The 22,299-nt window shown below is 39.9% G+C and overlaps 1 pseudogene; it reads right to left on the bottom strand.

The window, feature by feature from the left end:
* Window positions 1-1,312: 1,312 nt before the first annotated feature.
* Window positions 1,313-11,870, bottom strand: LOC112625762 (annotated as a pseudogene).
* Between the last annotated feature and the right edge of the window lie 10,429 nt (window positions 11,871-22,299).

Below are 22,299 nucleotides of genomic sequence, written 5' to 3'. Positions count from 1 at the left end.
AATAAGGCTAGCAAACAGGTCCACGAAATACAGATGTACCTCTGTGAGTGGAAGTCTCACATCACAAAGCAGTTTCTCAGAAGGCTTCTTTCCAGTTTTTCTCTGAGGATATTTTCTTTTTCACCATAGCCCTCTATGGGCTTCCAAATATCACTTTGTAAATTCCACAAGAACAGGCTTAGCGAAGGGCTTCTTGAGGGGAAAGCTGTAACTCTGTGAGATTATTTCACAGAACACTAAGCAGTTTCTCAGAAAGCTTCTTTCCAGATTTCATCTGAGGATATTTCCCTTTTCACCGTAGCCCTCTATGGGCATCGAAATATCACTTTGCAAATTCCACAAGAACAGGCTTAGCGAAAGGCTTCTTGAGGAGAAAGCTGTAACTCCATGAGATGATTTCGCAGAACACAAAGAAGTTTCTCAGAAAGCTTCTATCTCTTTGTTATCGGAGGATATTTCCTTTGGCCCTATACACTTAAAAGGGATCCGAAATCTCAGTTCTCAGATTCCACAGAAATAAGGCTAGCAAACTGATCCACGAAATACAGAGGTAACTCTCTGAGTGGAAGTCACACATCACAAAGTAGATTCTCAGAAAGCTTCTTTCCAGTTTTTCTCTGAGGATATTTTCTTTTTCACCATAGCCCTCTATGGGCTTCCAAATATCACTTTGCAAATACCACAAGAACAGGCTTAGCGAACGTCTTCTTACCGGGAAAGTTGTAACTCTGTGAGATGAGTGCACAGAACACTAAGAAGGTTCTCAGAAAGCTTCTTTCCAGATTTCATCTGAGTATATTTCCTTTTTCACCGTCGCCCTCTATGGGCATCGAAATACCACTTTGCAAATTCCACAGGAACAGGCTTAGCGAAAGGCTACTTGACGTGAACGGTGTAACTTTGTGAGATGATTTCACAGAACTCCAAGAAGTTTGTCAGAAAACGTCTTTCTCTTTGTTATCGGAGGATATTTCCTTTGGCCCTATACTCTTCTAAGGAACCCGAAATATCAGTTCTCAAATTCCACAGAAATAAGGCAAGCAAAGAGATCCACGAAATACAGACGTAACTCTCTGAGTGGATGTCACACGTAACAAAGAGGTTTCTTAGAAAGCTTCTTTCCAGTTTTTCTCTGAGGATATTTTCGTTTTCACGATAGCCCTCTATGGGCTTCCATATATCACTTTGTAAATTCCACAAGAACAGGCTTTGCGAACGGCTTCTTGAGAGGAAAGCTGTAACTCTGTGAGATGATTTCACGGAACACTAAGCAGTTTCTCAGAAAGCTTCTTTCCAGATTTCATCTGAGGATATTGCCTTTTTCACCGTAGCCCTCTATGGGCATGGAAATATCACTTTGCAAATTCCACAAGAATAGGCTTAGCGAAACACTTCTTAAGGGGAAAGCTGTAACTCTGTGAGATGATTTCACTGAACACAAAGAAGTTTCTCAGAAAGCTTCTTTCTCTTTGTTATCGGAGGATATTTCCTTTGGCCCTATAGTCTTCAAAGGGATCCGAAATATCAGTTCTCAGATTCCACAGAAATAAGGCTATCAAAGAGGTCCATGAAATACAGATGTAACTCTCTGAGTGGAAGTCACACCTCACAAAGCAGTTTCTCAGAAAGCTTCTTTCCAGTTTTTCTCTGAGGATATTTTCTTTTTCACCATAGCCCTCTATGGGCTTCCAAATATCACTTTGCACATTCCACAAGAACAGCCATAGCAAACGGCTTCTTGAGGGGAAAGCTGTATATCTGTGAGATGAATGCACAGAACACTAAGAAGTTTCTCATAAAGCTTGTTTCCAGATTTCATCTGAGGATATTTCCTTTTTCACCGTAGACCTCTATGGGCATCGAAATATCACCTTGCAAATTCCACAAGAACAGGATTAGCGAAAGGCTTCTTGAGGAGAAAGCTGTAACTCTGAGAGATGATTTCACAGAACACAAAGAAGTTTCTCAGAAAGCTTCTTTCTCTTTGTTATCGGAGGATATTTCCTTTGGCCCTATAGTCTTCAAAGGGATCTGAAATATCAGTTCTCAGATTCCACAGAAATAAGGCTAGCAAAGAGATCCACGAAATACAGATGTAACTCTCTGACTGGAAGTCAAACTTCACAAAGCAGTTTCTCAGACAGCTTCTTTCCAGTTTTTCTCTGAGGATATTTTCTTTTTCACCATAGCCCTCCAAGCTCTTCCAAATATCACTTTGCAAATTCCAGAAGAACAGGCTTAGTGAACGGCTTCCTAAGGGAAAAGATGTAACTCTGTGAGGTGAATGCACAGAACACTAAGAAGTTTCTCAGAAAGCTTCTTTCCAGATTTCATCTGAGGATATTTCCTTTTTCACCGTCTCCCTCTATGGTCATTGAAATATCACTTTGCAAATTCCACAAGAACAGGCTTAGCAAAAGGCTTCTTGAGGGGAAAGCTGTAACTCTGTGAGAAGATATCACTGAACACAAAGAAGTTTCTCAGAAAGCTTCTTTCTCTTTGTTATCGGTTGACATTTCCTTTGGCCCTACAGTCTTCAAAGGGATCCGAAATATCAGTTCTCAGATTCCACAGAAATAAGGCTATCAAACAGACACACTAAACACAGATATAACTCTGTGAGTGGAAGTCACACATCACAAAGTAGATTCTCAGAAGGCTTCTTTCCAGTTTTTCTCTGAGGATATTTTCTTTTTCACCATAGCCCTCTATGGGCTTCCAAATATCACTTTGCAAATTCCACAAGAACAGGCTTAACGAACGGCTTCTTGAGGGGAAAGTTGTAACTCTGTGAGATTATTTCACAGAACACTAAGCAGTTTCTCAGAAAGCTTCTTTCCAGATTTCATCGGAGGATATTTCGTTTTCTACCGTAGCCCTCTATGGGCATCGAAATATCACTTTGCAAATTCCACAAGAACAGGCTTAACGAAAGGCTTCTGGAGGCGAAAGCTGTAACTCTGGGAGATGATTTCGCAGAACAGAAAGAATTTTCTCAGAAAGCTTCTTTCTCTTTGTTATCAGAGGATATTTCCTTTGGCCCTATAGTCTTCAAAGGGATCCGAAATATCAGTTCTCAGATTCCACAGAAATAAGGCTAGCAAACAGATCCACGTAATACAGATGTAAATCTGTGAATGGAAGTCACACATCACAAAGCAGTTTCTCAGAAGGCTTCTTTCCAGTTTTGCTCTGAGGATATTTTCTTTTTCACCGTAGCCCTCTAGGGGCATCCAAATATCACTTTGCAAATTCCACAAGAACAGGTCTAGTGAACGGCTTCTTCTGGGGAAAGCTGAAACACTGTGAGATGAATTAACAGAACAGTGAGCAGTTTCTCAGAAAGCTTCTTTCCATATTTCATCTGAGGATATTTCCTTTTTCATCGTCCCTCTCTATGGGCATCAAAATATCACTTTGCAAATTCCACAAGAACAGGCTTAGCGATCGGCTTCTTGAGGGGAAACCTGTAACTCTGTGAGATGATTTCAGAGAACACTAAGCAGTTTCTCAGAAAGCTTCTTTCCAAATTTCATCTGAGGATATTTCCTTTCTCACCTACGCCCTTTATAGGCATCGAAATATCACTTTTCAGTTTCCAAAAGAACAGGCTTAGGGAAAGGCTTCTACAGGGGAAAGCTGTAACTCTGTGAGATGATTTCACAGAACACAATGAAGATTCTCAGAAAGCTTCTTTCTGTTTGTTATTGGAGGATGTTTCCTTCGGCCCTATAGTCTACACAGGGATCCGAAATATCAGTTCACAGATTCCACAGAAATAAGGCTAGCAAACAGATCCATGAAATACAGATGTAACTCTGTGAGTGGAAGTCACACATCATGAAGCAGTTTCTCAGAAGGCTTCTTGCCAGTTTTTCTCTGAGGATATTTTCTTTTTCACCCTAGCCCTCTATGGGCTTCCAAATATCACTTTGTAAATTACACAAGAAGAGGCTTAGGGTACGGCTTCTTGAGGGGAAAGGTGTAACTCTTTGAGATGAATTAACAGAACACTAAGCAGTTTCTTGGAAAGCTTCTTTCCAGATTTCACCTGATGACCTTTCCTTTTTCACCGTTGCCCTCTAAAGACATCGAAATATCACTTTGCAAATTCCACAAGAACAGGCCTAGCGAAAGGACTCTTGAGGTGGAAGCTGTAACTCGGTGAAATGATTTGAAAGAACACAAAGAAATTTCTCAGAAAACTTCTTTCTCTTTGTTATCGGGGAATATTTCCATTGGCCCTATAGTATTCAAAGGGATCCGAAACATCAGTTATCAGATTCCGCGGAAATAACGCTAGCAAACTGAACCACGAAATACCGATGAAATTCTGTCAGTGCAAGTCACACATAACAAAGCAGTTTCTGAGAAACCTTATTTCCCGTTATTCTCTAAGGATACTTTCTTTTTCACTATAGCCATCTATGGGCTTCCAAATATCACTTTGCAAATTCCACAAGAACAGGCTTAGGGAACGGCTTGTTGAGGGGAAAGCAGTAACTCTGTGAGATGATTTCACAGAACACAAAGAAGTTTCTCAGAAAGCTTTTTTCTCTTTGTTATCGGAGGATATTGCCTTTGACCCTATAGTCTTCAAAGGGATCCGAAATCTCAGTTCTCAGATTCCACAGAAGTAAGGCTAGCAAACAGATCCACGAAATACAGATGAAACTCTGTGAGAGGAAGTTATACATCACAAAGTAGTTTCTCAGAACGCTTCCTTCCAGTTTTTCTCTGTCCAAATTTCACAAGAACAGGCTTAGCGAACGGCTTCTTGAGGGGAAAGCTGTACCTCTGTGAGATGAATGAACAGAACACTGAGAAGATTCTAGAAACGCTTCTTTCCAGATTTCATCTGAGGACATTTCCTTTTTTACCGTAGCCCTCTATGGGCATCGAAATATGACTTTGCAAATTCCACAAGAACCGGATTAGCGAAAGGCTTCTTGATGGGAAAACTGTATCTCTGTGAGATGATTTCACAGAACACAAAGAAGGTTCTCAGAAAACTTCTTTCTCTTTGTTATCGGAGCATATTTCCTTTGGCCCTATAGTCTTCAAAGGCATCCGAAATCTCAGTTCTCAGATTCCACAGAAATAAGGCTAACAAACCGATCCACGAAATAGAGATGTAATTCTGTGAGTGGAAGTCACACATCACAAAGCGGTTTCTCAGAAGGCTTCTTTCCAGTTTTTATCTGAGGATATTTTTTTTTCACCATAGCCTTCAAAGGGCTTCCAAATATCACTTTGCAAATTACACAAGAACAGGCTTTGCGAATGGCTTATTGAGAGGAAAGCTGTAACTCTGTGAGATGATATCAGAGATCACTAAGCAGTTTCTCAGAAAGCTTCTTTCCAGATTTCATCTGAGGATATTTCCTTTTCCACCGTAGCCCTCTATGGGCATCGAAAAATCACTTTGCAAATTCCACAAGAACAGGCTTAGCGAAAGGCTTCTTGAGGGGAAAGCTGTAACTCTGTGAGATGATTTCACAGAACACAAAGAAGTTTCTCAGAAAGCTTCTTTCTCTTTGTTATCGGAGGATATTTCCTTTGGCCCTATATTCTACAAAGGGATCCGATATATCACTTCTCAGATTCCACAGAAATAAGGCTAGCAAACAGATCCACGAAATACAGACGTAACTATGTGAGTGGAAGTCACACATCATAAAGCAGTTTCACAGAAGGCTTCTTTCCAGTTTTTCTCTGATGATATTTTCTTTTTCACCCTAGCCCTCTATGGGCTTCCAAATATCACTTTACAAATTCCACTAGAACAGGCTTAGCGAACGGCTTCTTGAGGGGAAAGCTGTAACTCTGTGAGATGAATGAACAGAACATTAAGAAGTTTCTCGCAAAGCTTCTTTCCAGATTTCATCTGATGACATTTCCTTTTTCACCGTAGCCCTCTATGGGCATGGAAATATGACTTTGCAAATTCCACAAGAACAGGCTTAGCGAAAGGCTTCTTGACGGGAAAGCTGTAACTCTGTGAGATGATTTCACAGAACACAAAGAAGGTTCTCAGAAAGCTTCTTTCTCTTTGTTATCGGAGCATATTTCCTTTGGCCCTATAGTTTTCAAAGGGATCGGAAATATCAGTTCTCCGATTCCACAGAAATAAGGCTAGCAAACCGATCCACGTAATACAGATGTAACTCTGTGAGTGGAAGTCACACATCACAAAGCGGTTCCTCAGAAGGCTTCTTTCCAGTTTTTCTCTGAGGATATTTTCTTTTTCACCATAGCCCACTAAGGGCTTCCAAATATCACTTTGCAAATTCCACAAGAACAGGCTTAGCGAACGGCTTCTGGAGGGGAAAGCTGTACTCTGTGAGATGATTTCAGAGATCACTAAGCAGTTTCTCAGAAAGCTACTTTAGAGATTTCATCTGAGGATATTTCTTTTTTACCGTCGCCCTCTATGGGCATCGAAATATCACTTTACAAATTCCACAAGAATAGGCTTAGCCAAAGGCTTCTTGAGGGGAAAGCTGTAACTCTTTGAGATGATTTCACAGAACACAAAGAAGTTTCTCAGAAAGCTTCTTTCTCTTTGTTATCGGACGATATTTCCTTTGGCCCTATAGTCTTCAAAGGGATCCTTAATATCAATACTCAGAATCCACAGTAATAAGGCTAGCAAACAGGTCCACGAAATAGAGATGTAACTGTGTGAGTGGAAGTCACACATCACAAAGCAGTTTCTCAGAAGGCTTCTTTCCAGTTTTTCTCTGAGGATATTTTCTTTTAAACCGTAGCCATCTACAGGCTTCCAAATATCACTTTGTAAATTACACAAGAACAGGCTTAGCCTACGGCTTCTTGAGAGGAAAGCTGTAACTCTCTGAGATGAATTAACAGAACACTAAGCAGTTTCTCGGAAAGCTTCTTTCCAGATTTCACCTGAGGACATTTCCTTTTTCACCGTTGCCCTCTAAAGGCATCGAAATATCACTTTGCAAATTCCACAAGAACAGGCCTAGCGAAAGGACTCTTGAGGTGAAAGCTGTAACTCTGTGAGATGATGTCACAGAACACAAAGAAATAACTCAGAAAACTTCTTTCTCTTTGTTATCGGGGAATATTTCCATTGACCCTATAGTCTTCAAAGGCATCCGAAACATCAGTTATCAGATTCCGCGGAAATAACGCTAGCAAACTGATCCACGAAATACAGATGAAACTCTGTGAGTGCAAGTCACACATAACAAAGCAGTTTCTAAGAAACCTTATTTCCCGTTACTCTCTGATGATACTTTCTTTTTCACCATAGCCATTTATGGGCTTCCAAATATCACTTTGCAAATTCCACAAGAAAAGGCTTAGGGAACGGCTTGTTGAGGGGAAAGCAGTAACTCTGTGAGATGATTTCCCAGAACACAAAGAAGTTTCTCAGAAAGCTTCTTTCTCTTTGTAATTAGAGGATATTTCCTTTGGCCCTATAGTCCTCAAAGGGATCCGAAATATCTATTCTCAGATTCCACAGAAATAAGGCTAGTAAAGAGATCCAGGAAATACAGATGTAACTCTGTGAGTGGAAGTCACACATCACAAAGCAGTTTCTCAGAAAGCTCCTTTCCAGTTTTTCTCTGATTATATTTTCTTTTTCACCATAGCCCTCTATGGGCTTGCAAATATCACTTTGCGAATTCCACAAGAACAGGCTTAGCGAGCGGCTTCTTGAGGAAAAAGCTGTAACTCTGTGAGATGAATTGAACGAACACTAAGCAGTCTCTTAGAAAGCTTCTTTCCAGATTTCATCTGAGGATATTTCCTTTTTCACTGTAGCCCTCGATGGGCTTTCAAATATCACTTTGCGAATTCCACAAGAACAGACTTAGCGAGCGGCCTCTTGAGAAGAAAGCTGTAAGTCTCTGAGATGATTTCACAGAACACAAAGAAGTTTTTCAGAAAGCTTCTTTCCCTTGTTATCCCAGGATAATTCCTTTGGCTCTACAGTCTTCAAAGGGATCTGTAATATCTGTTCTCAGGTTCCACAGAAATAAGGCTACCAAACAGATCCACGAAATACAGCTGTAACTCTGTGAGTGGAAGTCACACATCACAAAGCAGTTTCTCAGAAATCTTCTTTCCAGTGTTTCTCTGAGCATATTTTCTTTTTCACCATTGCCCTCTATGGGCTTCCAAATATCACTTTGCGAATTCCACAAGAACAGACTTAGCGAGATGCTTCTTGAGGGGAAAGCTGTAACTCTGTAAGATGAATTAACCGAACGCTAAACAGTTTCTCATAAAGCTTCTTTCCAGATTTCATCTGAGGATATTTCCTATTTCACCATAGCCTTCTAACGGCTTCCAAATATCACTTTGTAAATTCCACAAGAACTGTCTTAGCGAAAGGCTTCTTGAAGGGAAAGCTGTAATTCTCTGAGATGATTTCACAGAACACAAAGAAGTTTCTCAGAAGGCTTCTTTCTCTTTGTTATCGGAGGATATTTCCTTTGGCCCTATAGTCTACAAAGGAACCCGAAATATCTGTTCTCAGATTCCACAGAAATAAGTGTAGCAAAGAGATCCACGAAATACAGATGTAACTCTGTGCTTGGAAGTCTCACATCACAAAACAGTTTCTCAGAAATTTTATTTCCAGTTTTTCTCTGAGGATATTTTCCTTTTCACCATAGCCCTCTATGGGCTTCCAAATATCACTTTGCGAATTCCACAAGAACAGGCTTAGCGAACGGCCTCTTCAGGTAAAAGCTGTAACTCTGTTAAATGATTTCACAGAACACAAAGAAGTTTCTCAGAAAGCTTTTTTCTCTTTTTTACCGGAGGATATTTCCTTTGGCCCTATAGTCTTCCAAGGGATCTGAAATATCTGTTCTCAGATACCACAGAAATAAGGCTAGCAAGGAGATCCACGAAATACAGATGTAACTCTTTGAGATGAATTAACAGAACACTAAGCAGTTTCTCAGAAAGCTTCTTTCCAGATTTCATCTGAGGATATTTCCTTTTTCACCATAGCCCTCTATGGGCTTCCAAATATCACTTTGCCAATTCCACAAAACTGTCTTAGCGAAAGGTTTCTTGAGGGGAAAGCTGTAACTCTGTGAGATGATTTCACAGAACACAAAGAAGTTTCTCAGAAAGCTTCTTTCTCTTTTTTATCGGAGGATATTTCCTTTGGCCCTATAGTCTTCAAAGAAAGGTATCCGGAATATCTGCTCTGAGATACCACAGAAATAAGGCTAGCAAAGAGATCCACGAAATACAGATGTAATTCTGTGATTGGTAGTCACACATCACAAAGCAGTTTCTCAGAAATCTTCTTTCCAGTTTTTCTATGAGGATATTTTCTTTTTCCCCATAGCTCCCTACGGGCTTCCAAATATCACTTTGAGAAATGCACAAGAACATTCTTAGCGAGCGGCTTATTTAAGAAAAAGTTGAAACTCCGTGAGATGAATTAACAGAACACTAAGCAGTTTCTCAGAAACTTCTTTCCAGATTTCATCTTAGGATATTTTTTTTCACCATAGCCTTATATGGGCTTCCAAATATCACTTTGCAAATTCCACAAGAACTGTCTTAGCGAAAGGCTTCTTGAGGGGAAAGCTGTAACTCTGTGAGATGATACCACAGAACACAAAGAAGTTTCTCAGAAAGCTTCTTTCTCTTTGTTATCGGAGGATATTTCCTTTGGCCCTATTGTCTTCAAAGGTTATCCAAATAGCTGTTCTCAGATTCCACAGAAATAAGGTTAGCAAAGAGATCCAGGAAATACAGATGTAACTCTTTGAGTGGGAGTCACACATCACAAAGCAGTTTCTCAGAAAGCTTCTTTCCAGTATTTCTCTGAGGATATTTTTTTATTCACCATAGCCCTCTATGGGCTTCCAAATATCGCTTTCCGAATTCCACAACAAGAGGCTTAGCGAGCAGCTTCTTGAGGGGAAAGCTGTAACTCTGTGAGATGAATGAACAGAACACTAAGCAGCTTCTCAGAAAGCTTCTTTCCACGTTTCCTCTGAGGATATTTCCCTTTTCACCATAGCCCTCTATGGGCTTCCAAATATCACTTTGCAAATTCCACTAGAACTGTCTTAGCGAAAGGCTTCTTGAGGGGAAACTGTAACTCTGTGAGATGATTTCACAGAACACAAAGAAGTTTCTCAGAAAGCTTCTTTCTCTTTGTTATCGGAGGATATTTCCTTTCGCCCTAGAGTCTTCAAAGGGATCTGAAATATCTGGTCTCAGATTCCACAGAAATAAGGCTAGCAAAGAGATCCACGAAATACAGCGGCAACTCTGTGATTTGTAGTCACACATCACAATGCAGTTTCTCAGAAAGCTTCTTTAAAGTTTTTCCATTAGGATATTTTCTTCTTTCCATAGCTCTCTATGGGGTTCCAAATATCACTTTGCAAATTCCTCAAGAACTGCCTTAGCAAAAGGCTGCTTGACGGGAAAGCTGTAACTGTGTGGGATGATTTCACACAACACAAAGAAGTTTCTCAGAAAGCTTCTTTCTCTTTGTTGTCGGAGGATATTTCCCTTGGCCCTATAGTCTTCAAAGTTTATCCAAATATCTGTTCTCAGATTCCACAGAAATAAGGCGAGCAAAGAGATCCACGAAATACAGACGTAACTCTGTGAGTGGAAGTCACACATCAGAAAGCAGTTTCTCAGAAAGCTTCTTTCCAGTTTTTCTCCGAGGATATTTTCTTTTTCACCATAGCCCTCTAAGGGCTTCCAAATATCACTTTGCGAATTCCACAAGAACAGGCTTAGCGAGCGGCCTCTTGAGGGGAAAGCTGTATCTCTGTGAGATGAAATTACAGAACACTAAGCAGTTTCTCAGAAAGCTTCTTTCCAGATTTCATCTGAGGATATTTCCTTTTTCACCATAGCCCTCTATGGGCCTCCAAATATCACTTTGCAAATTCCACAAGAAGTGTCTTAGCGAAAGTTTTTTTGAGGGGAAATCTGTAACTCTGTGAGATGATTTCACAGAACACAAAGAAGTTTCTCAGAAAGCTTCTTTCTCTTTGTTGTCGGTGAATACTTCCTTGGGCCCTCTAGTCTTCAAAGGGATCCAAAATATCTGTTCTCAGATTCTACAGAAATAAGGCTAGCAAAGAGATCTACGAAACAGAGATGTAACTCTGTGAGTGGAAGTCACACATCACAAAGCAGTTTTTCAGAAAGCTTCTTTCCAGTTTTTCTCTTAGGATATTTTCTTTTTCACCATAGCCCTCTAGGGGCTTCCAAATATCACTTTGCGAATTCAACAGGAACAGGCTTAGGGAGCGGCCTCTTAAGGGGAAAGCAGTAACTCTGTGAGATGAATTAACAGAACACTAAGCAGTTTCTCAGAAAGCTTCTTTGCAGTTTTCATCTGAGGATATTTCGTTTTTCACCATAGTCCTCAATGGGCTTCCAAATATCACTTTGCCAATTCCACAAGAACTGTCTTAGCGAAAGGTTTCTTGAGGGGAAAGCTGTAACTCTGTGAGATGATTTCACAGAACACAAAGAAGTTTCTCAGAAAGCTTCTTTCTCTTTGTTATCGGAGGATATTTCCTTTGACCCTATAGTCTTCAAAGGGAACCGAAATATCTGTTCTCAGATTCCACAGAAATAAGGCTAGCAAAGAGATCCACGAAATACAGATGCAACTCTGTGAGTGGGACTCACACATCACAAAGCAGTTTTTCAGAAATCTTCTTTCCAGTTTTTCTCTGAGAATATTTTTTTTTTTTACCATAGCCCTCTATGGGCTTCCAAATATCACTTTGCGAATTCCACAAGAACAGGCTTAGCGAGCGGCTTCTTGAGGGGAAAGCTGTAAATCTGTGAGATGAATTAACAGAACACTAAGCAGTTTCTCAGAAAGCTTCTTTCCACGTTTCATCTGAGGATATTTCCCTTTTAACCATAGCCCTCTATGGGCTTCCAAATATCACTTTGCAAATTCCATTAGAACTGTCTTAGCGAAAGGCTTCTTGAGGGGAAAGCTGTAACTCTGTGAGATGATTTCACAGAACACAAAGAAGTTTCTCNAACCCGGGAGGTGGAGGTTGCAGTGAGCCGCTATTGTGCCACTGCACTCCAGTCTGGCAACAGAGCGAGACTCTGTCTAAACAAACAAACAAACAAACAAACAAAAAAGAGCAATAGTTAAACATTAGGATATAGCCCTCCAATCTTTGTCTACATTCACATTATACACAAATCAAAATACATATACACACATGCTACACTTTTAAGAAACAAAAATAGGATTATGTATAATGTCACACAACTTGGTCTGTTTATTTTATCTTCCATGCTCATCTTTCCATGTCAGTGTAGGTAAGCTCTACCTAAGAAAAGCTTCGTAGGTACCACTATTTATTTAATCAGTCTCCTCCTGCTGAACACTTAGACTTTTTCTAAACTGTCATCATTACAAAATTCCTACAATGAACACTCTTGTGTTAAGTTGAATCATTTCAAATTACTGTTTGTATATATCAAAAAATGGTTGAATAGCAGTAATTTCAAATGGCTCATACTATACGTTTGTATTTCTATGGGATAAACTTCTTGAAGTGGGATTGGTGCATCAAAGAAGATGTGCATTTTTATTTCGATGACTACTACTACACTACCCACCTCATAGATATGCCAGTTTATACTGTGCTCATTCCCCATGCCCTTGACAATAACAAAAACTTTCAATCTTCTTAATTTTTGCTAGAAGACTATGCCTCCGTGTTTTGCTTTGCTTTCTTTCCTGATGATTGAGGAGGCTGAATATCTTTTCGTATGCATACTGCACCCAGGACACTTAAAACATCATTTGATTCTCCCACAATCCTCCAAACACACTCCTATTTACAAAAAGAGAATCAAACTTCTTTTTGAGAGAATTAAAAAACAGATGCCTATCGTTAAAAGGACTCCTTTTAGGAAGCTGGGATGGATTATTTTTCTGCCTTCAAATTTCTATTTGTTTCTGTTACTAGACACACAAACATGTATCGTTTTTGCCCAGAGCGAACTCCTTTGACCTCACTCTTCTGTTTTCTGAATTTGAATCACTTGGAAAATCCACTGGGCTTTGGATCTGAGAAGCCGACACTGGACTCTGGGCAAGGCTGTGGGCTTTGCAGCCTGCCAGCAGGGGGCCTCTTCGGCTCTGAGAGGCCTCCTGGCCAGAGCTCCGTTTCCTCCCTCCTAAACAAGCTGCTCCCCAGCGCAGAGAGGCAATTGCTGGCTTCCACTTAGGCAGGCTAATTCAGTGAATGAAAGTCGTTTGGCTTCCACCATAGCAATTAGTATGCAAATTACCAGTATATTACCTGCAGAGTCATAAATTACATTGACAAACTTAATATTCACAGATTCAACATTCCAGTGAGGGTAATTTTTCTATCTTTCAGTAGTTGTAGACCAGGCCAATCCACCACCTTATTGAACTGTTATGCATTAAATCAACAGTTGAAAAATTAAGCATTTTCCAAAGCATTTTATTATGCATTTATTTCTTTCAGTAGGCAGTCAAGTGGAACATTAAATATGCAATGTGTCTGAGTGTACTAAATGGCTGGTGAATACATTTAAGCCTAAAACAGTTTTTTTTGTAACTTAAAAAAAGAAACACAACACAGGAAAATCTATATCATAATACAATCTATTGAATCTTTGTCAACACTATTAGAACCAAATATTTTCTAGCTCAGGTTCCCGTAAGTAAGAGGAATCATTAATTCCCAATAAGTGGTTCAAGCTAATGCTGCTCACAAATGGAAAATAACTGGCCCATAGGAAAGGAGTGCAGTGAGTCCACGTGGGGATGGACAGGGTCGAGTCTCATCACATCGACATGATCCTTCCTTCTTTTATTCACCCAAGAGACAAACTGAGCCCATATTCTGTGCCAGGTCAGCAAGATTATTTTTGCCTCCAGCGGATTTAAGGACAGTTAGAGTCAAAGTCTCTTAGCTCAGCCCCTGCTGATAGATAGCATGGTGAGCACTAATCATTGAAGAGTCACGAGGAACCCCCTGGCACCTTTTCCACCTCCAGCCTCAAAAGCCATTGAAAAGTTAGTGAGACTCAATAATTGCTTCCTCCAGTTCATCTCTGCACGTTCCTACAGAATAAAATTACCTTTGCTTTAAGAGTCTAACATTGCTATTAAGGCCATTGAAGGACATATTTATTGATGGTTTCAACAAGATCTCAGAAAGGTTACTAGAGATGGTTAGCAGGAATGTACTGAGAGACACCCATTCACAGATGTGCAGATAACGCCAAATTGCAAATAAACCAGGTGGCTGATGTCTGACATTTGGTCCTTAACTTTGAAAAGTACTTAGTTTGCATTTAGAATACCGTCCTACAAACCAAAAAAAAGAATTCTCCTATGGAGATAGAAAAAGGCAGGGAAGAAAACCACTTTGCTGCCACAGCTTGGGCCTGCGGTGGCTTCTGTGTCGCCCACACCGTATTTGAGGATGGGCATCACCACTTCAAATTCTGGGGGAAGAGTCACCTTGGCCCTGGTTTTCTACTCTCTGTAACCAGCTCACGCCTTTCTTTGTGGAGCTATGATCGGGTGAGGAAATGAATTGTTTTTAAAGAGTCTTTCTGAAGAGTGAGCCAAAGGGAAGTAGGACAAGACATCTCAGTTAATGCGGGGGTCTGGTAAAGAATGTGCAATTCAAGCCTCCTACCCTGTAACGTTTCTCAGGGTTGGACATTGCATGCTATGAAGCCTGGAAGAAGTCAGAACATAAGGCAGGAGTTGAAAACAAATGTGCATCGTGTACTTCTCCAAAAGCCACAAATATATAATATCATCTACAGGGAGGTTTACTGTAACATTAGCCTGTCTTTTGATCACTCATTCAGTAAGTATTTACTGAGTGCATATTATGTTCTGACACTGTCTTGTATCAAAATTTTTCACTTAAATGTCAGCATAGAATCTCATACTTTATTTTACAATGCATTTTTAAAACTGCCAGATTATTAGTATGAACTTTAAGAGCAGAAAGCACTTACTCATCAGAGAACAGGCCTTTTAAAATGTTAATTCATTTTTTTAATTGAAAAATAAAAGTTGTGTATATTCATCATGTCCAACATGATGTTTTAAAATATATATATATTGTGGAATGGCTAAATTGAGCTGATTAACATATGCAGTACCTCACAGTTGTCATTTTTGGGGGTAAGAACACTGAACACCTACTCTCTTAGCAATTTTCAAGAATATAATACATTGTTATTAACCGTAGTCACCATGTTGTACAGTAGATCTCTGGAACTTATTCTTACTATCTGAAACTGAAATTTGGTATCCTTTGAGCAACTTCTCCTCAACCGTCTTCCCCCACCACCACTCCAGCCCTGTTAACTCTCATTCTACTCTGCCTCTCAGAGTTCAACTTCTTTAGATTCCAAATATAAGTGAGAGCATGCAGTATTTGTTTTTCTGGGCCTGGCTGATTTTGCTTAACCTAATGTCCTCCAGGTTCATCCATGTTATTGCAAATGACAGGATTTCCTTCTTTACTTAAGGTGGAGTGGTATTCCACTGTGTGTATGTACCACATTTTCTTTACCCATTCATCTATTGATGTACCTTAGGTTGATTCCGTATCTTGATTACTGTGATACTACTGCGTGAATGTGAGAGAGTGCAGATATCTTTTTGACATACTGGTTTCAATTCCCTTGGCTATATACCCAGAAGTGGGATTGCTGGATCATATGGTGGATCTATTTTTAATTTTTTGAGGAACCTCCATACTGTTTTACATAATGGTTGTACTAATTTACATTCCCACCAACAATGTAGAAAGATTCCCTTTTCTCCACATCTTTGCCAACACTTATCTTTCATCTTTTTGATAACAGTCATTCTAACAACTATTTTGCGTTTCCTTGATGATTAGTGATGTTGAGCATTTTTTCATATACCTGTTAGTCATTTGTATGTCTTCTTTTGAGAAGTATCTATTCAGATCTATTGCCCACTTTTTAATCAGGTTATTTGTTTTCTTCTTATTGAGTCAAGTTCCTTATGTATTTTGGATTTTAACTCCTGATCAGATATATGATTTGTAAATATTTTCTCCTACTATGTAGTTTGTCTCTTCACTCTGTTGACTGTTTGCTGTGCAGAAGCCTTTTAGTTTTTTCTTTCTTTTTTTTTTTTTTTTTGGAAATGGAGTCTTGTTCTCGCTCCCAGGCTGGAGTGCAGTGGTGTGATCTCGGCTCACTGCAACTTCCGCCTCCCACATTCAAGCAATTCTCCTGCCTCAGCCCCCCAAGTAGCTGGGATTACAGGCACCCGCCACCATTCCTGGCTAATTTTTTGTATTTTTTTTAGTAGAGATGGGATTTCACCTTGTTAGCCAGGATGGTCTCAATCTCCTGACCCCATGATCCACCCACCTCAGCCTGCCAAAGTACTGGAATTACAGGAGTAATTCCAGCTTTTTAGTTTTATGTAATCCCATCTTTCTAATTTCACTTTTGTTGCTTGTGCTTTTAGAGTCATATCCAAAAAAATCCTTGTCCAGACCAACATCATGAAGCTTCTCCCCTATGTGTCCTTCAAGTAAGTAGTTTGACAGTTTCAAAAACAGGTTCCCCTTACTCATTCTTTGTAGAAATAATATTTGAAGAGCTGCTAAATGTGGCACATGGTTTTTAGGTGATGAATATGTGAGCAAGACACAAAGAAAACTCGTAGTGACCCAGAGCACAAGCCCTGGAGTCAGATAGCTGGGTTCAAATCTCAGCTATGCCACTCTTTGTTGGGTGAACCTAACAAAGTGACTTAATTGTCTCAGTCACATGCCTATCAAATCTCAGTCACATGCCTATCAAATATGAAATGATACAAATGTCAGAGGGCTTCACAAAGATTACATGAGATAATACATATAAATACATGTAAAAAGAAAAATCTAATTAATATAAAAATCATTGAAGAGCAGTTGATGCAAGAAAGCCTTGATGAACCGAATTCCTAAAGACCAGCCTTTCATAGATAAATAGAAAGGTATGGGAGTTTCTTAGGGGTAAAAGCTGGATGTGAGTGAGGACAACTGGGGAGAAAGGGCTGCCAAAGGCTAAGGGATTTTACTAGGTCAGAAAAGTATTTGAAGAAATAATGCCAAAAACATTTCAAAATTAGATTTTAAGAAATCAATAAAGGCATAAGAAAAACAAATGAAAGGCATAAAAATAAAAAGAAGAAAAAGTAAGACAGTCTTTGTTTTATTTTTAATTTATTTTTTGAGACAGGGTCTTGCTCTATCACCCAGGCTGCAGTGCAGTGGTGTGATCACGGCTCACTGCAACCTCTGCTTCCTGGGCTCAAGCAATCCTCCCACCTCAGCCTCCTAAGTAGCTGGGATCACAGGCACATGCCACCACATCTGGCTAATTTTTGTATTTTTCATAGAGACAAGTTTGTGCCATGTTGCCCAGGATGGTCTCAAACTCCTAGGCTCAAGTGATCGACCTGCCTCAGCCTCCCAAAGTGCTGGGACCACAGGCATAAGCCACTGCACACAGCAGCAAAAGTCTTTATTCATGTACAACATGATTATGTACCTAGAATATACCAAGGAATCCTCAAAGAAGAAAAAAAAAGGACTATGAGATTTAATAAATAAATTCAGCAAACCCTCAAAACAAGGTCAATGTTTATGTCCATGCACACATATGTGTGTGTGTGTGTGTGTGTACCCCATGTTCATGGGTTGGAAAACTCTATAGTGTAATATGTCAGTTGTCCCCAAATTGATCTATTTTGTTTTAAGTTCAATGTACTTCCATTAAAATCCCGAAGACTTTGTTGTAGAAATTTTTAAGTTGAAACTAAAAGTTATATGGAAATGTAATGGAAGTGGAGTAGACAAAACAATCTTGAGAAAAAAATAAAGTTGAAGCATATACACTACCAGATTTTAAAACTTACCATAAAGCTCCAACAATTAACAAAGTATGGTATGAACATAAATATAGGCAAATGGGTCACTTGAATTCAATAAACAATTGAGAAACTCACTAATATGGTTAAATGATTTATGATAAAATGTGCCAATACAATTTAATGAGGAAAAGGGAAAGACTTTTCAACAACTGATACTAGAACAAGTAGACATCTACACACAAAAAATGAGCCTTGACACTTTTCTCATGCTATATAGAAGTTATTCAAGATGAAATGCAGGCTCCAATATAAAAGCTAAAACTAGGAAGTTTCTAGAGGAAAACATAGGAGAATGTCTTTTCAGCATCAAACAAGCACAGATTTGTTAGAGAATGAAAAAAAATCATCAAATAAAAATTGATAAGCTTGACTTCTCTTCAACAAAAGTTATCAGACCTGGGAGCAAATATTTGCAATATATTCCACAAGAAATGCAAAACGTGAAAAAACTATGCAAATCAAAAATAAAAAGACAATCTAATTTAAAAATGTAAAAAGTCTCAGATGGACACTTTACAAAAGAGAAAATGCAATGGCCAATAATCACATAACAAGATGCTCAACCTCATTAGTCAGCAAGAAAATGTAAATTAAAACCACAGTGACATATCACTACACATTAATTGGAATGAAAAAATTTAAAAGACTGACCATACCAATGGTCACTACCTGTGGGATTGAAAATGATACAACCATGTTGAAAAACAGTTTGGCTAGGGATCTGCACCAAGATGGCCAAATAGGAACAGCTCCAACCTCCAGCTCCCAGAGTGAGCAACACAGAAGACAGGTGATTTCTGCATTTCCAACTGAGGTACTGGGTTCATCTCACTGGGGCGTGTTGAACAGTGGGTGCAGGAAGTGGGTGCAGCCCAATGAGCAAGAGCCGAAACAGGGCGAGGCATCGCTTCACCCGGGAGGTGCAAGGGGGAAGGGAATTCCCTTTTCTAGCCAAGGGAAACTGTGACAAACAACACCTGGAAAATCAGGTCACTCCCACCCTAATACTGCCCTTTACCAAGGGTCTTAACAAATGGCACACCAGGACATTATATCCCGTGCCTGGCTCGGAGGGTCCCATGCCCACAGAGCCTCCCTCATTGCTAGCACAGCAGTCTGAGATCTAACTGCAAGGCAGCAGGGATGCTGGGGGAGGGGCACCCACAATTGCTGAGGCTTAAGTAGGTAAACAAAGTCACTGGGAAGTTTGAACTGGGTGGAGCCCACCACAGCTCAGGGAGACCTGCCTGCCTCAATAGACTCCACCTCTGGGGACAAGGCATAGCCAAACAAAAGGCAGCAGAAACTTCTTCAGATGTAAATGTCCCTGTCTGACAGCTTTGAAGAGACTAGTGGTTTTCCCAGCACGGAGTTTGAGATCTGAGAACAGACAGACTGTCTGCTCAAGTGGGTCCCTGACCCTCGAGTAGCCTAACTGGGAGACATCTCCCACTAAGGGCAGACTGACACATCACACCTCACATGGCCAGGGTCCACCCCTGAGATGAAGCTTCCAGAAGAACAACCAGACAGCAAAATTTTCTGTTCAGCAATATTCACTCTTCTGTAGCCTCCGCTGCTGATACCCAGGCAAACAGGGTCTGGACTGAACCTTGAGCAAACTCCAATAGACCTGTGAGGGTCCTGACTGTTAGAAGGAAAAACAACAAAGAGAAAGGACATCCACACCAAAACCCCATCTGTAGGTCACCATCACCAAAGACCAAAGGTGGATATAACCATAAAGATGGGGAAAAAGCAGTACAGAGAAGCTGGAAATTCTAAAAATCAGAGCTCCTCTCCCCCTCCAAAGGAACACAGCTCCTCGCCAACAACAGAACAAAGCTGAACGGAGAATGACTTTGACGAGTTGAGAGAAGAAGACATCAGACAATCAACCTTCTGCGAGCTAAAGGAGGAATTATGAACCCAGTGCAAAGAAACTAAAAACCTTGAAAAAAGATTTGACGAATGGCTAACTAGAATAACCAAGGCAGAGAAGTCCTTAAACGACCTGATAGAGATGAAAACCATGACACGAGAACTACGTGACAAATGCACAAGCTTCAGTAACCGACTCAATCAACTGGAAGAAAGGGCATCAGTGATTGAAGATCAAGCAAATGAAATGAAGGAAGAAGAGAAGTTTAGAGATAAAAGAGTAAAAAGAAATGAACAAAGCCTCCAAGAAATATGGGACTATGTGGAAAGACCAAATCTACTTCTGATTGGTGTGCCTGAAAGTGACAGGGAGAATGGAACCCAGTTGGAAAACACTCAGCAGGATATTATCCAGGAGAACTTCCCCAGCCTAGCAAGGCAGGCCAACATTCAAATTCAGGAAATACAGAGAACGCCACAAAGATACTCCTCGAGAAGAGCAACTCCAAGACACGTAATTGTCAGATTCACCAAAGTTGAAATGAAGGAAAAAATGTTAAGGGCAGCCAGAGAGAATGGTCGGGTTACCCACAAAGGGAAGCCCATCAGACTAACAGCAGGTCTCTCGGCAGAAACTCTACAAGCCAGAAGAGAGTGGGGGACCGATACTCAACATTCTTAAAGAAAATAATTTCCAACCCAGAATTTCATATCCAGCCAAACTAAGTTTCATAAGTGAAGGAGAAATAAAATCCTTTACAGACAAGCAAATGCTGAGAGATTTTGTTACCACCAGGCCTGCCCTACAAGAGCTCCTAAAGGAAGCACTAAACATGGAAAGGAACAACCAGTACCAGCCATTGCAAAAACATGCCAAAATGTAAAGACCATCGAGGCTAGGAAGAAACTGCATCAACTAAAGAGCAAAATAATCAACTAACATCATAATGACAGGATCAGGTTCACATATAACAATATTAATCTTAAATGTAAATGGGCTAAATGCTCCAATTAAAAGACACAGACTGGCAAATTGGATAAAGAGTCAAGACCTATCAGTTTCCTGTATCCAGGAGACACATCTCACATACAGAGACACACATAGGCTTAAAATAAAGGGATGGAGGAAGATCTACCAAGCAAGTGGAAAACAATAAAAGGCAGGGGTTGCAATCCTAGTCTCTGATAAAACAGACTTTAAACCAACAAAGATCAAAAGAGACAAAGAAGGACATTACATAATGGTAAAGGGATCAATTCAACAAGAAGAGCTAACTATCCTAAATATATATGTACCCAATACAGGAGCACCCAGATTCATAAAGCAAGTCCTTAGAGACTTACAAAGAGACTTAGACTCCCACACAATAATAATGGGAGACTTTAACACCCCACTGTCAACATTAGACAGATCAATGAGACAGAAAATTAACAAGGATATCCAGGAATTGAACTCAACTCTGCACCAAGCAGACCTAATAGACATCTACAGAACTCTCCACCCCAAATCACAGAATATACACTCTTCTCAGCACTACATCACACTTATTCCAAAATTGACCACATAATTGGAAGTAAAGCACTCCTCAGCAAATATAAAACCTGCTCCTGAATGACTACTGGGTACATAACAGAATGAAGGCAGAAATAAAGATGTTCTTTGAAACCAATGGGAACAAAGAGACAACATACCAGAATCTTTGGGACACATTTAAAGCAATGTGTAGAGGGAAATTTATAGCACTAAATGCCCACAAGAGAAAGCAGGAAAGGTCTAAAACTGACATCCTAACATCACAATTAAAAGAACTAGAGAAGCAAGAGCAAACACTTCAAAAGTTAGCAGAAGGCAAGACGTAACTAAGATCAGAGCAGAATGAAAGGAGATAGAGACACAAAAAACCCTTCAAAAAAATCAGTGAATCCAGGAGCTGGTTTTTTGAAAAGATCAACAAAATTGATAGACCACTAGCAAGACTAATAAAGAAGAAAAGAGAGAAGAATCAAATAGATACAATAAAAAATGATAAAGGAGATATCACCACCGACCCCACAGAAATACAAACTAACATCCAAGAATACTATAAACACCTCCACGTAAATAAACTAGAAAACCTAGAAGAAATAGATAAATTCCTGGACACTTACACTCTCCCAAGACTAAACCAGGAAGAAGCTGAATCCCTGAATAGACCAATAACAGGCTCTGAAATTGAGACAATAATTAATGGCCTACCAACCAAAAAAAGTCCAGGACCAGATGGATTCACAGCTGAATTCTACCAGAGGTACAAGGAGGAGCTGGTACCATTCCTTCTGAAACTTTTCCAATCAATAGAAAAAGAAGGAATCCTCCCTAACTCATTTTATGAGGCCAACATCATCCTGATACCAAAGCCTGGCAGAGACACAACAAAAAAAGAGAATTTTAGAACGAT

The sequence above is a fragment of the Theropithecus gelada genome, chromosome 6, assembly GCF_003255815.1.
Source record: "Theropithecus gelada isolate Dixy chromosome 6, Tgel_1.0, whole genome shotgun sequence".
Lineage (NCBI taxonomy): Eukaryota > Metazoa > Chordata > Mammalia > Primates > Cercopithecidae > Theropithecus > Theropithecus gelada.
This window is presented reverse-complemented; position numbering and strand designations above follow the sequence as displayed.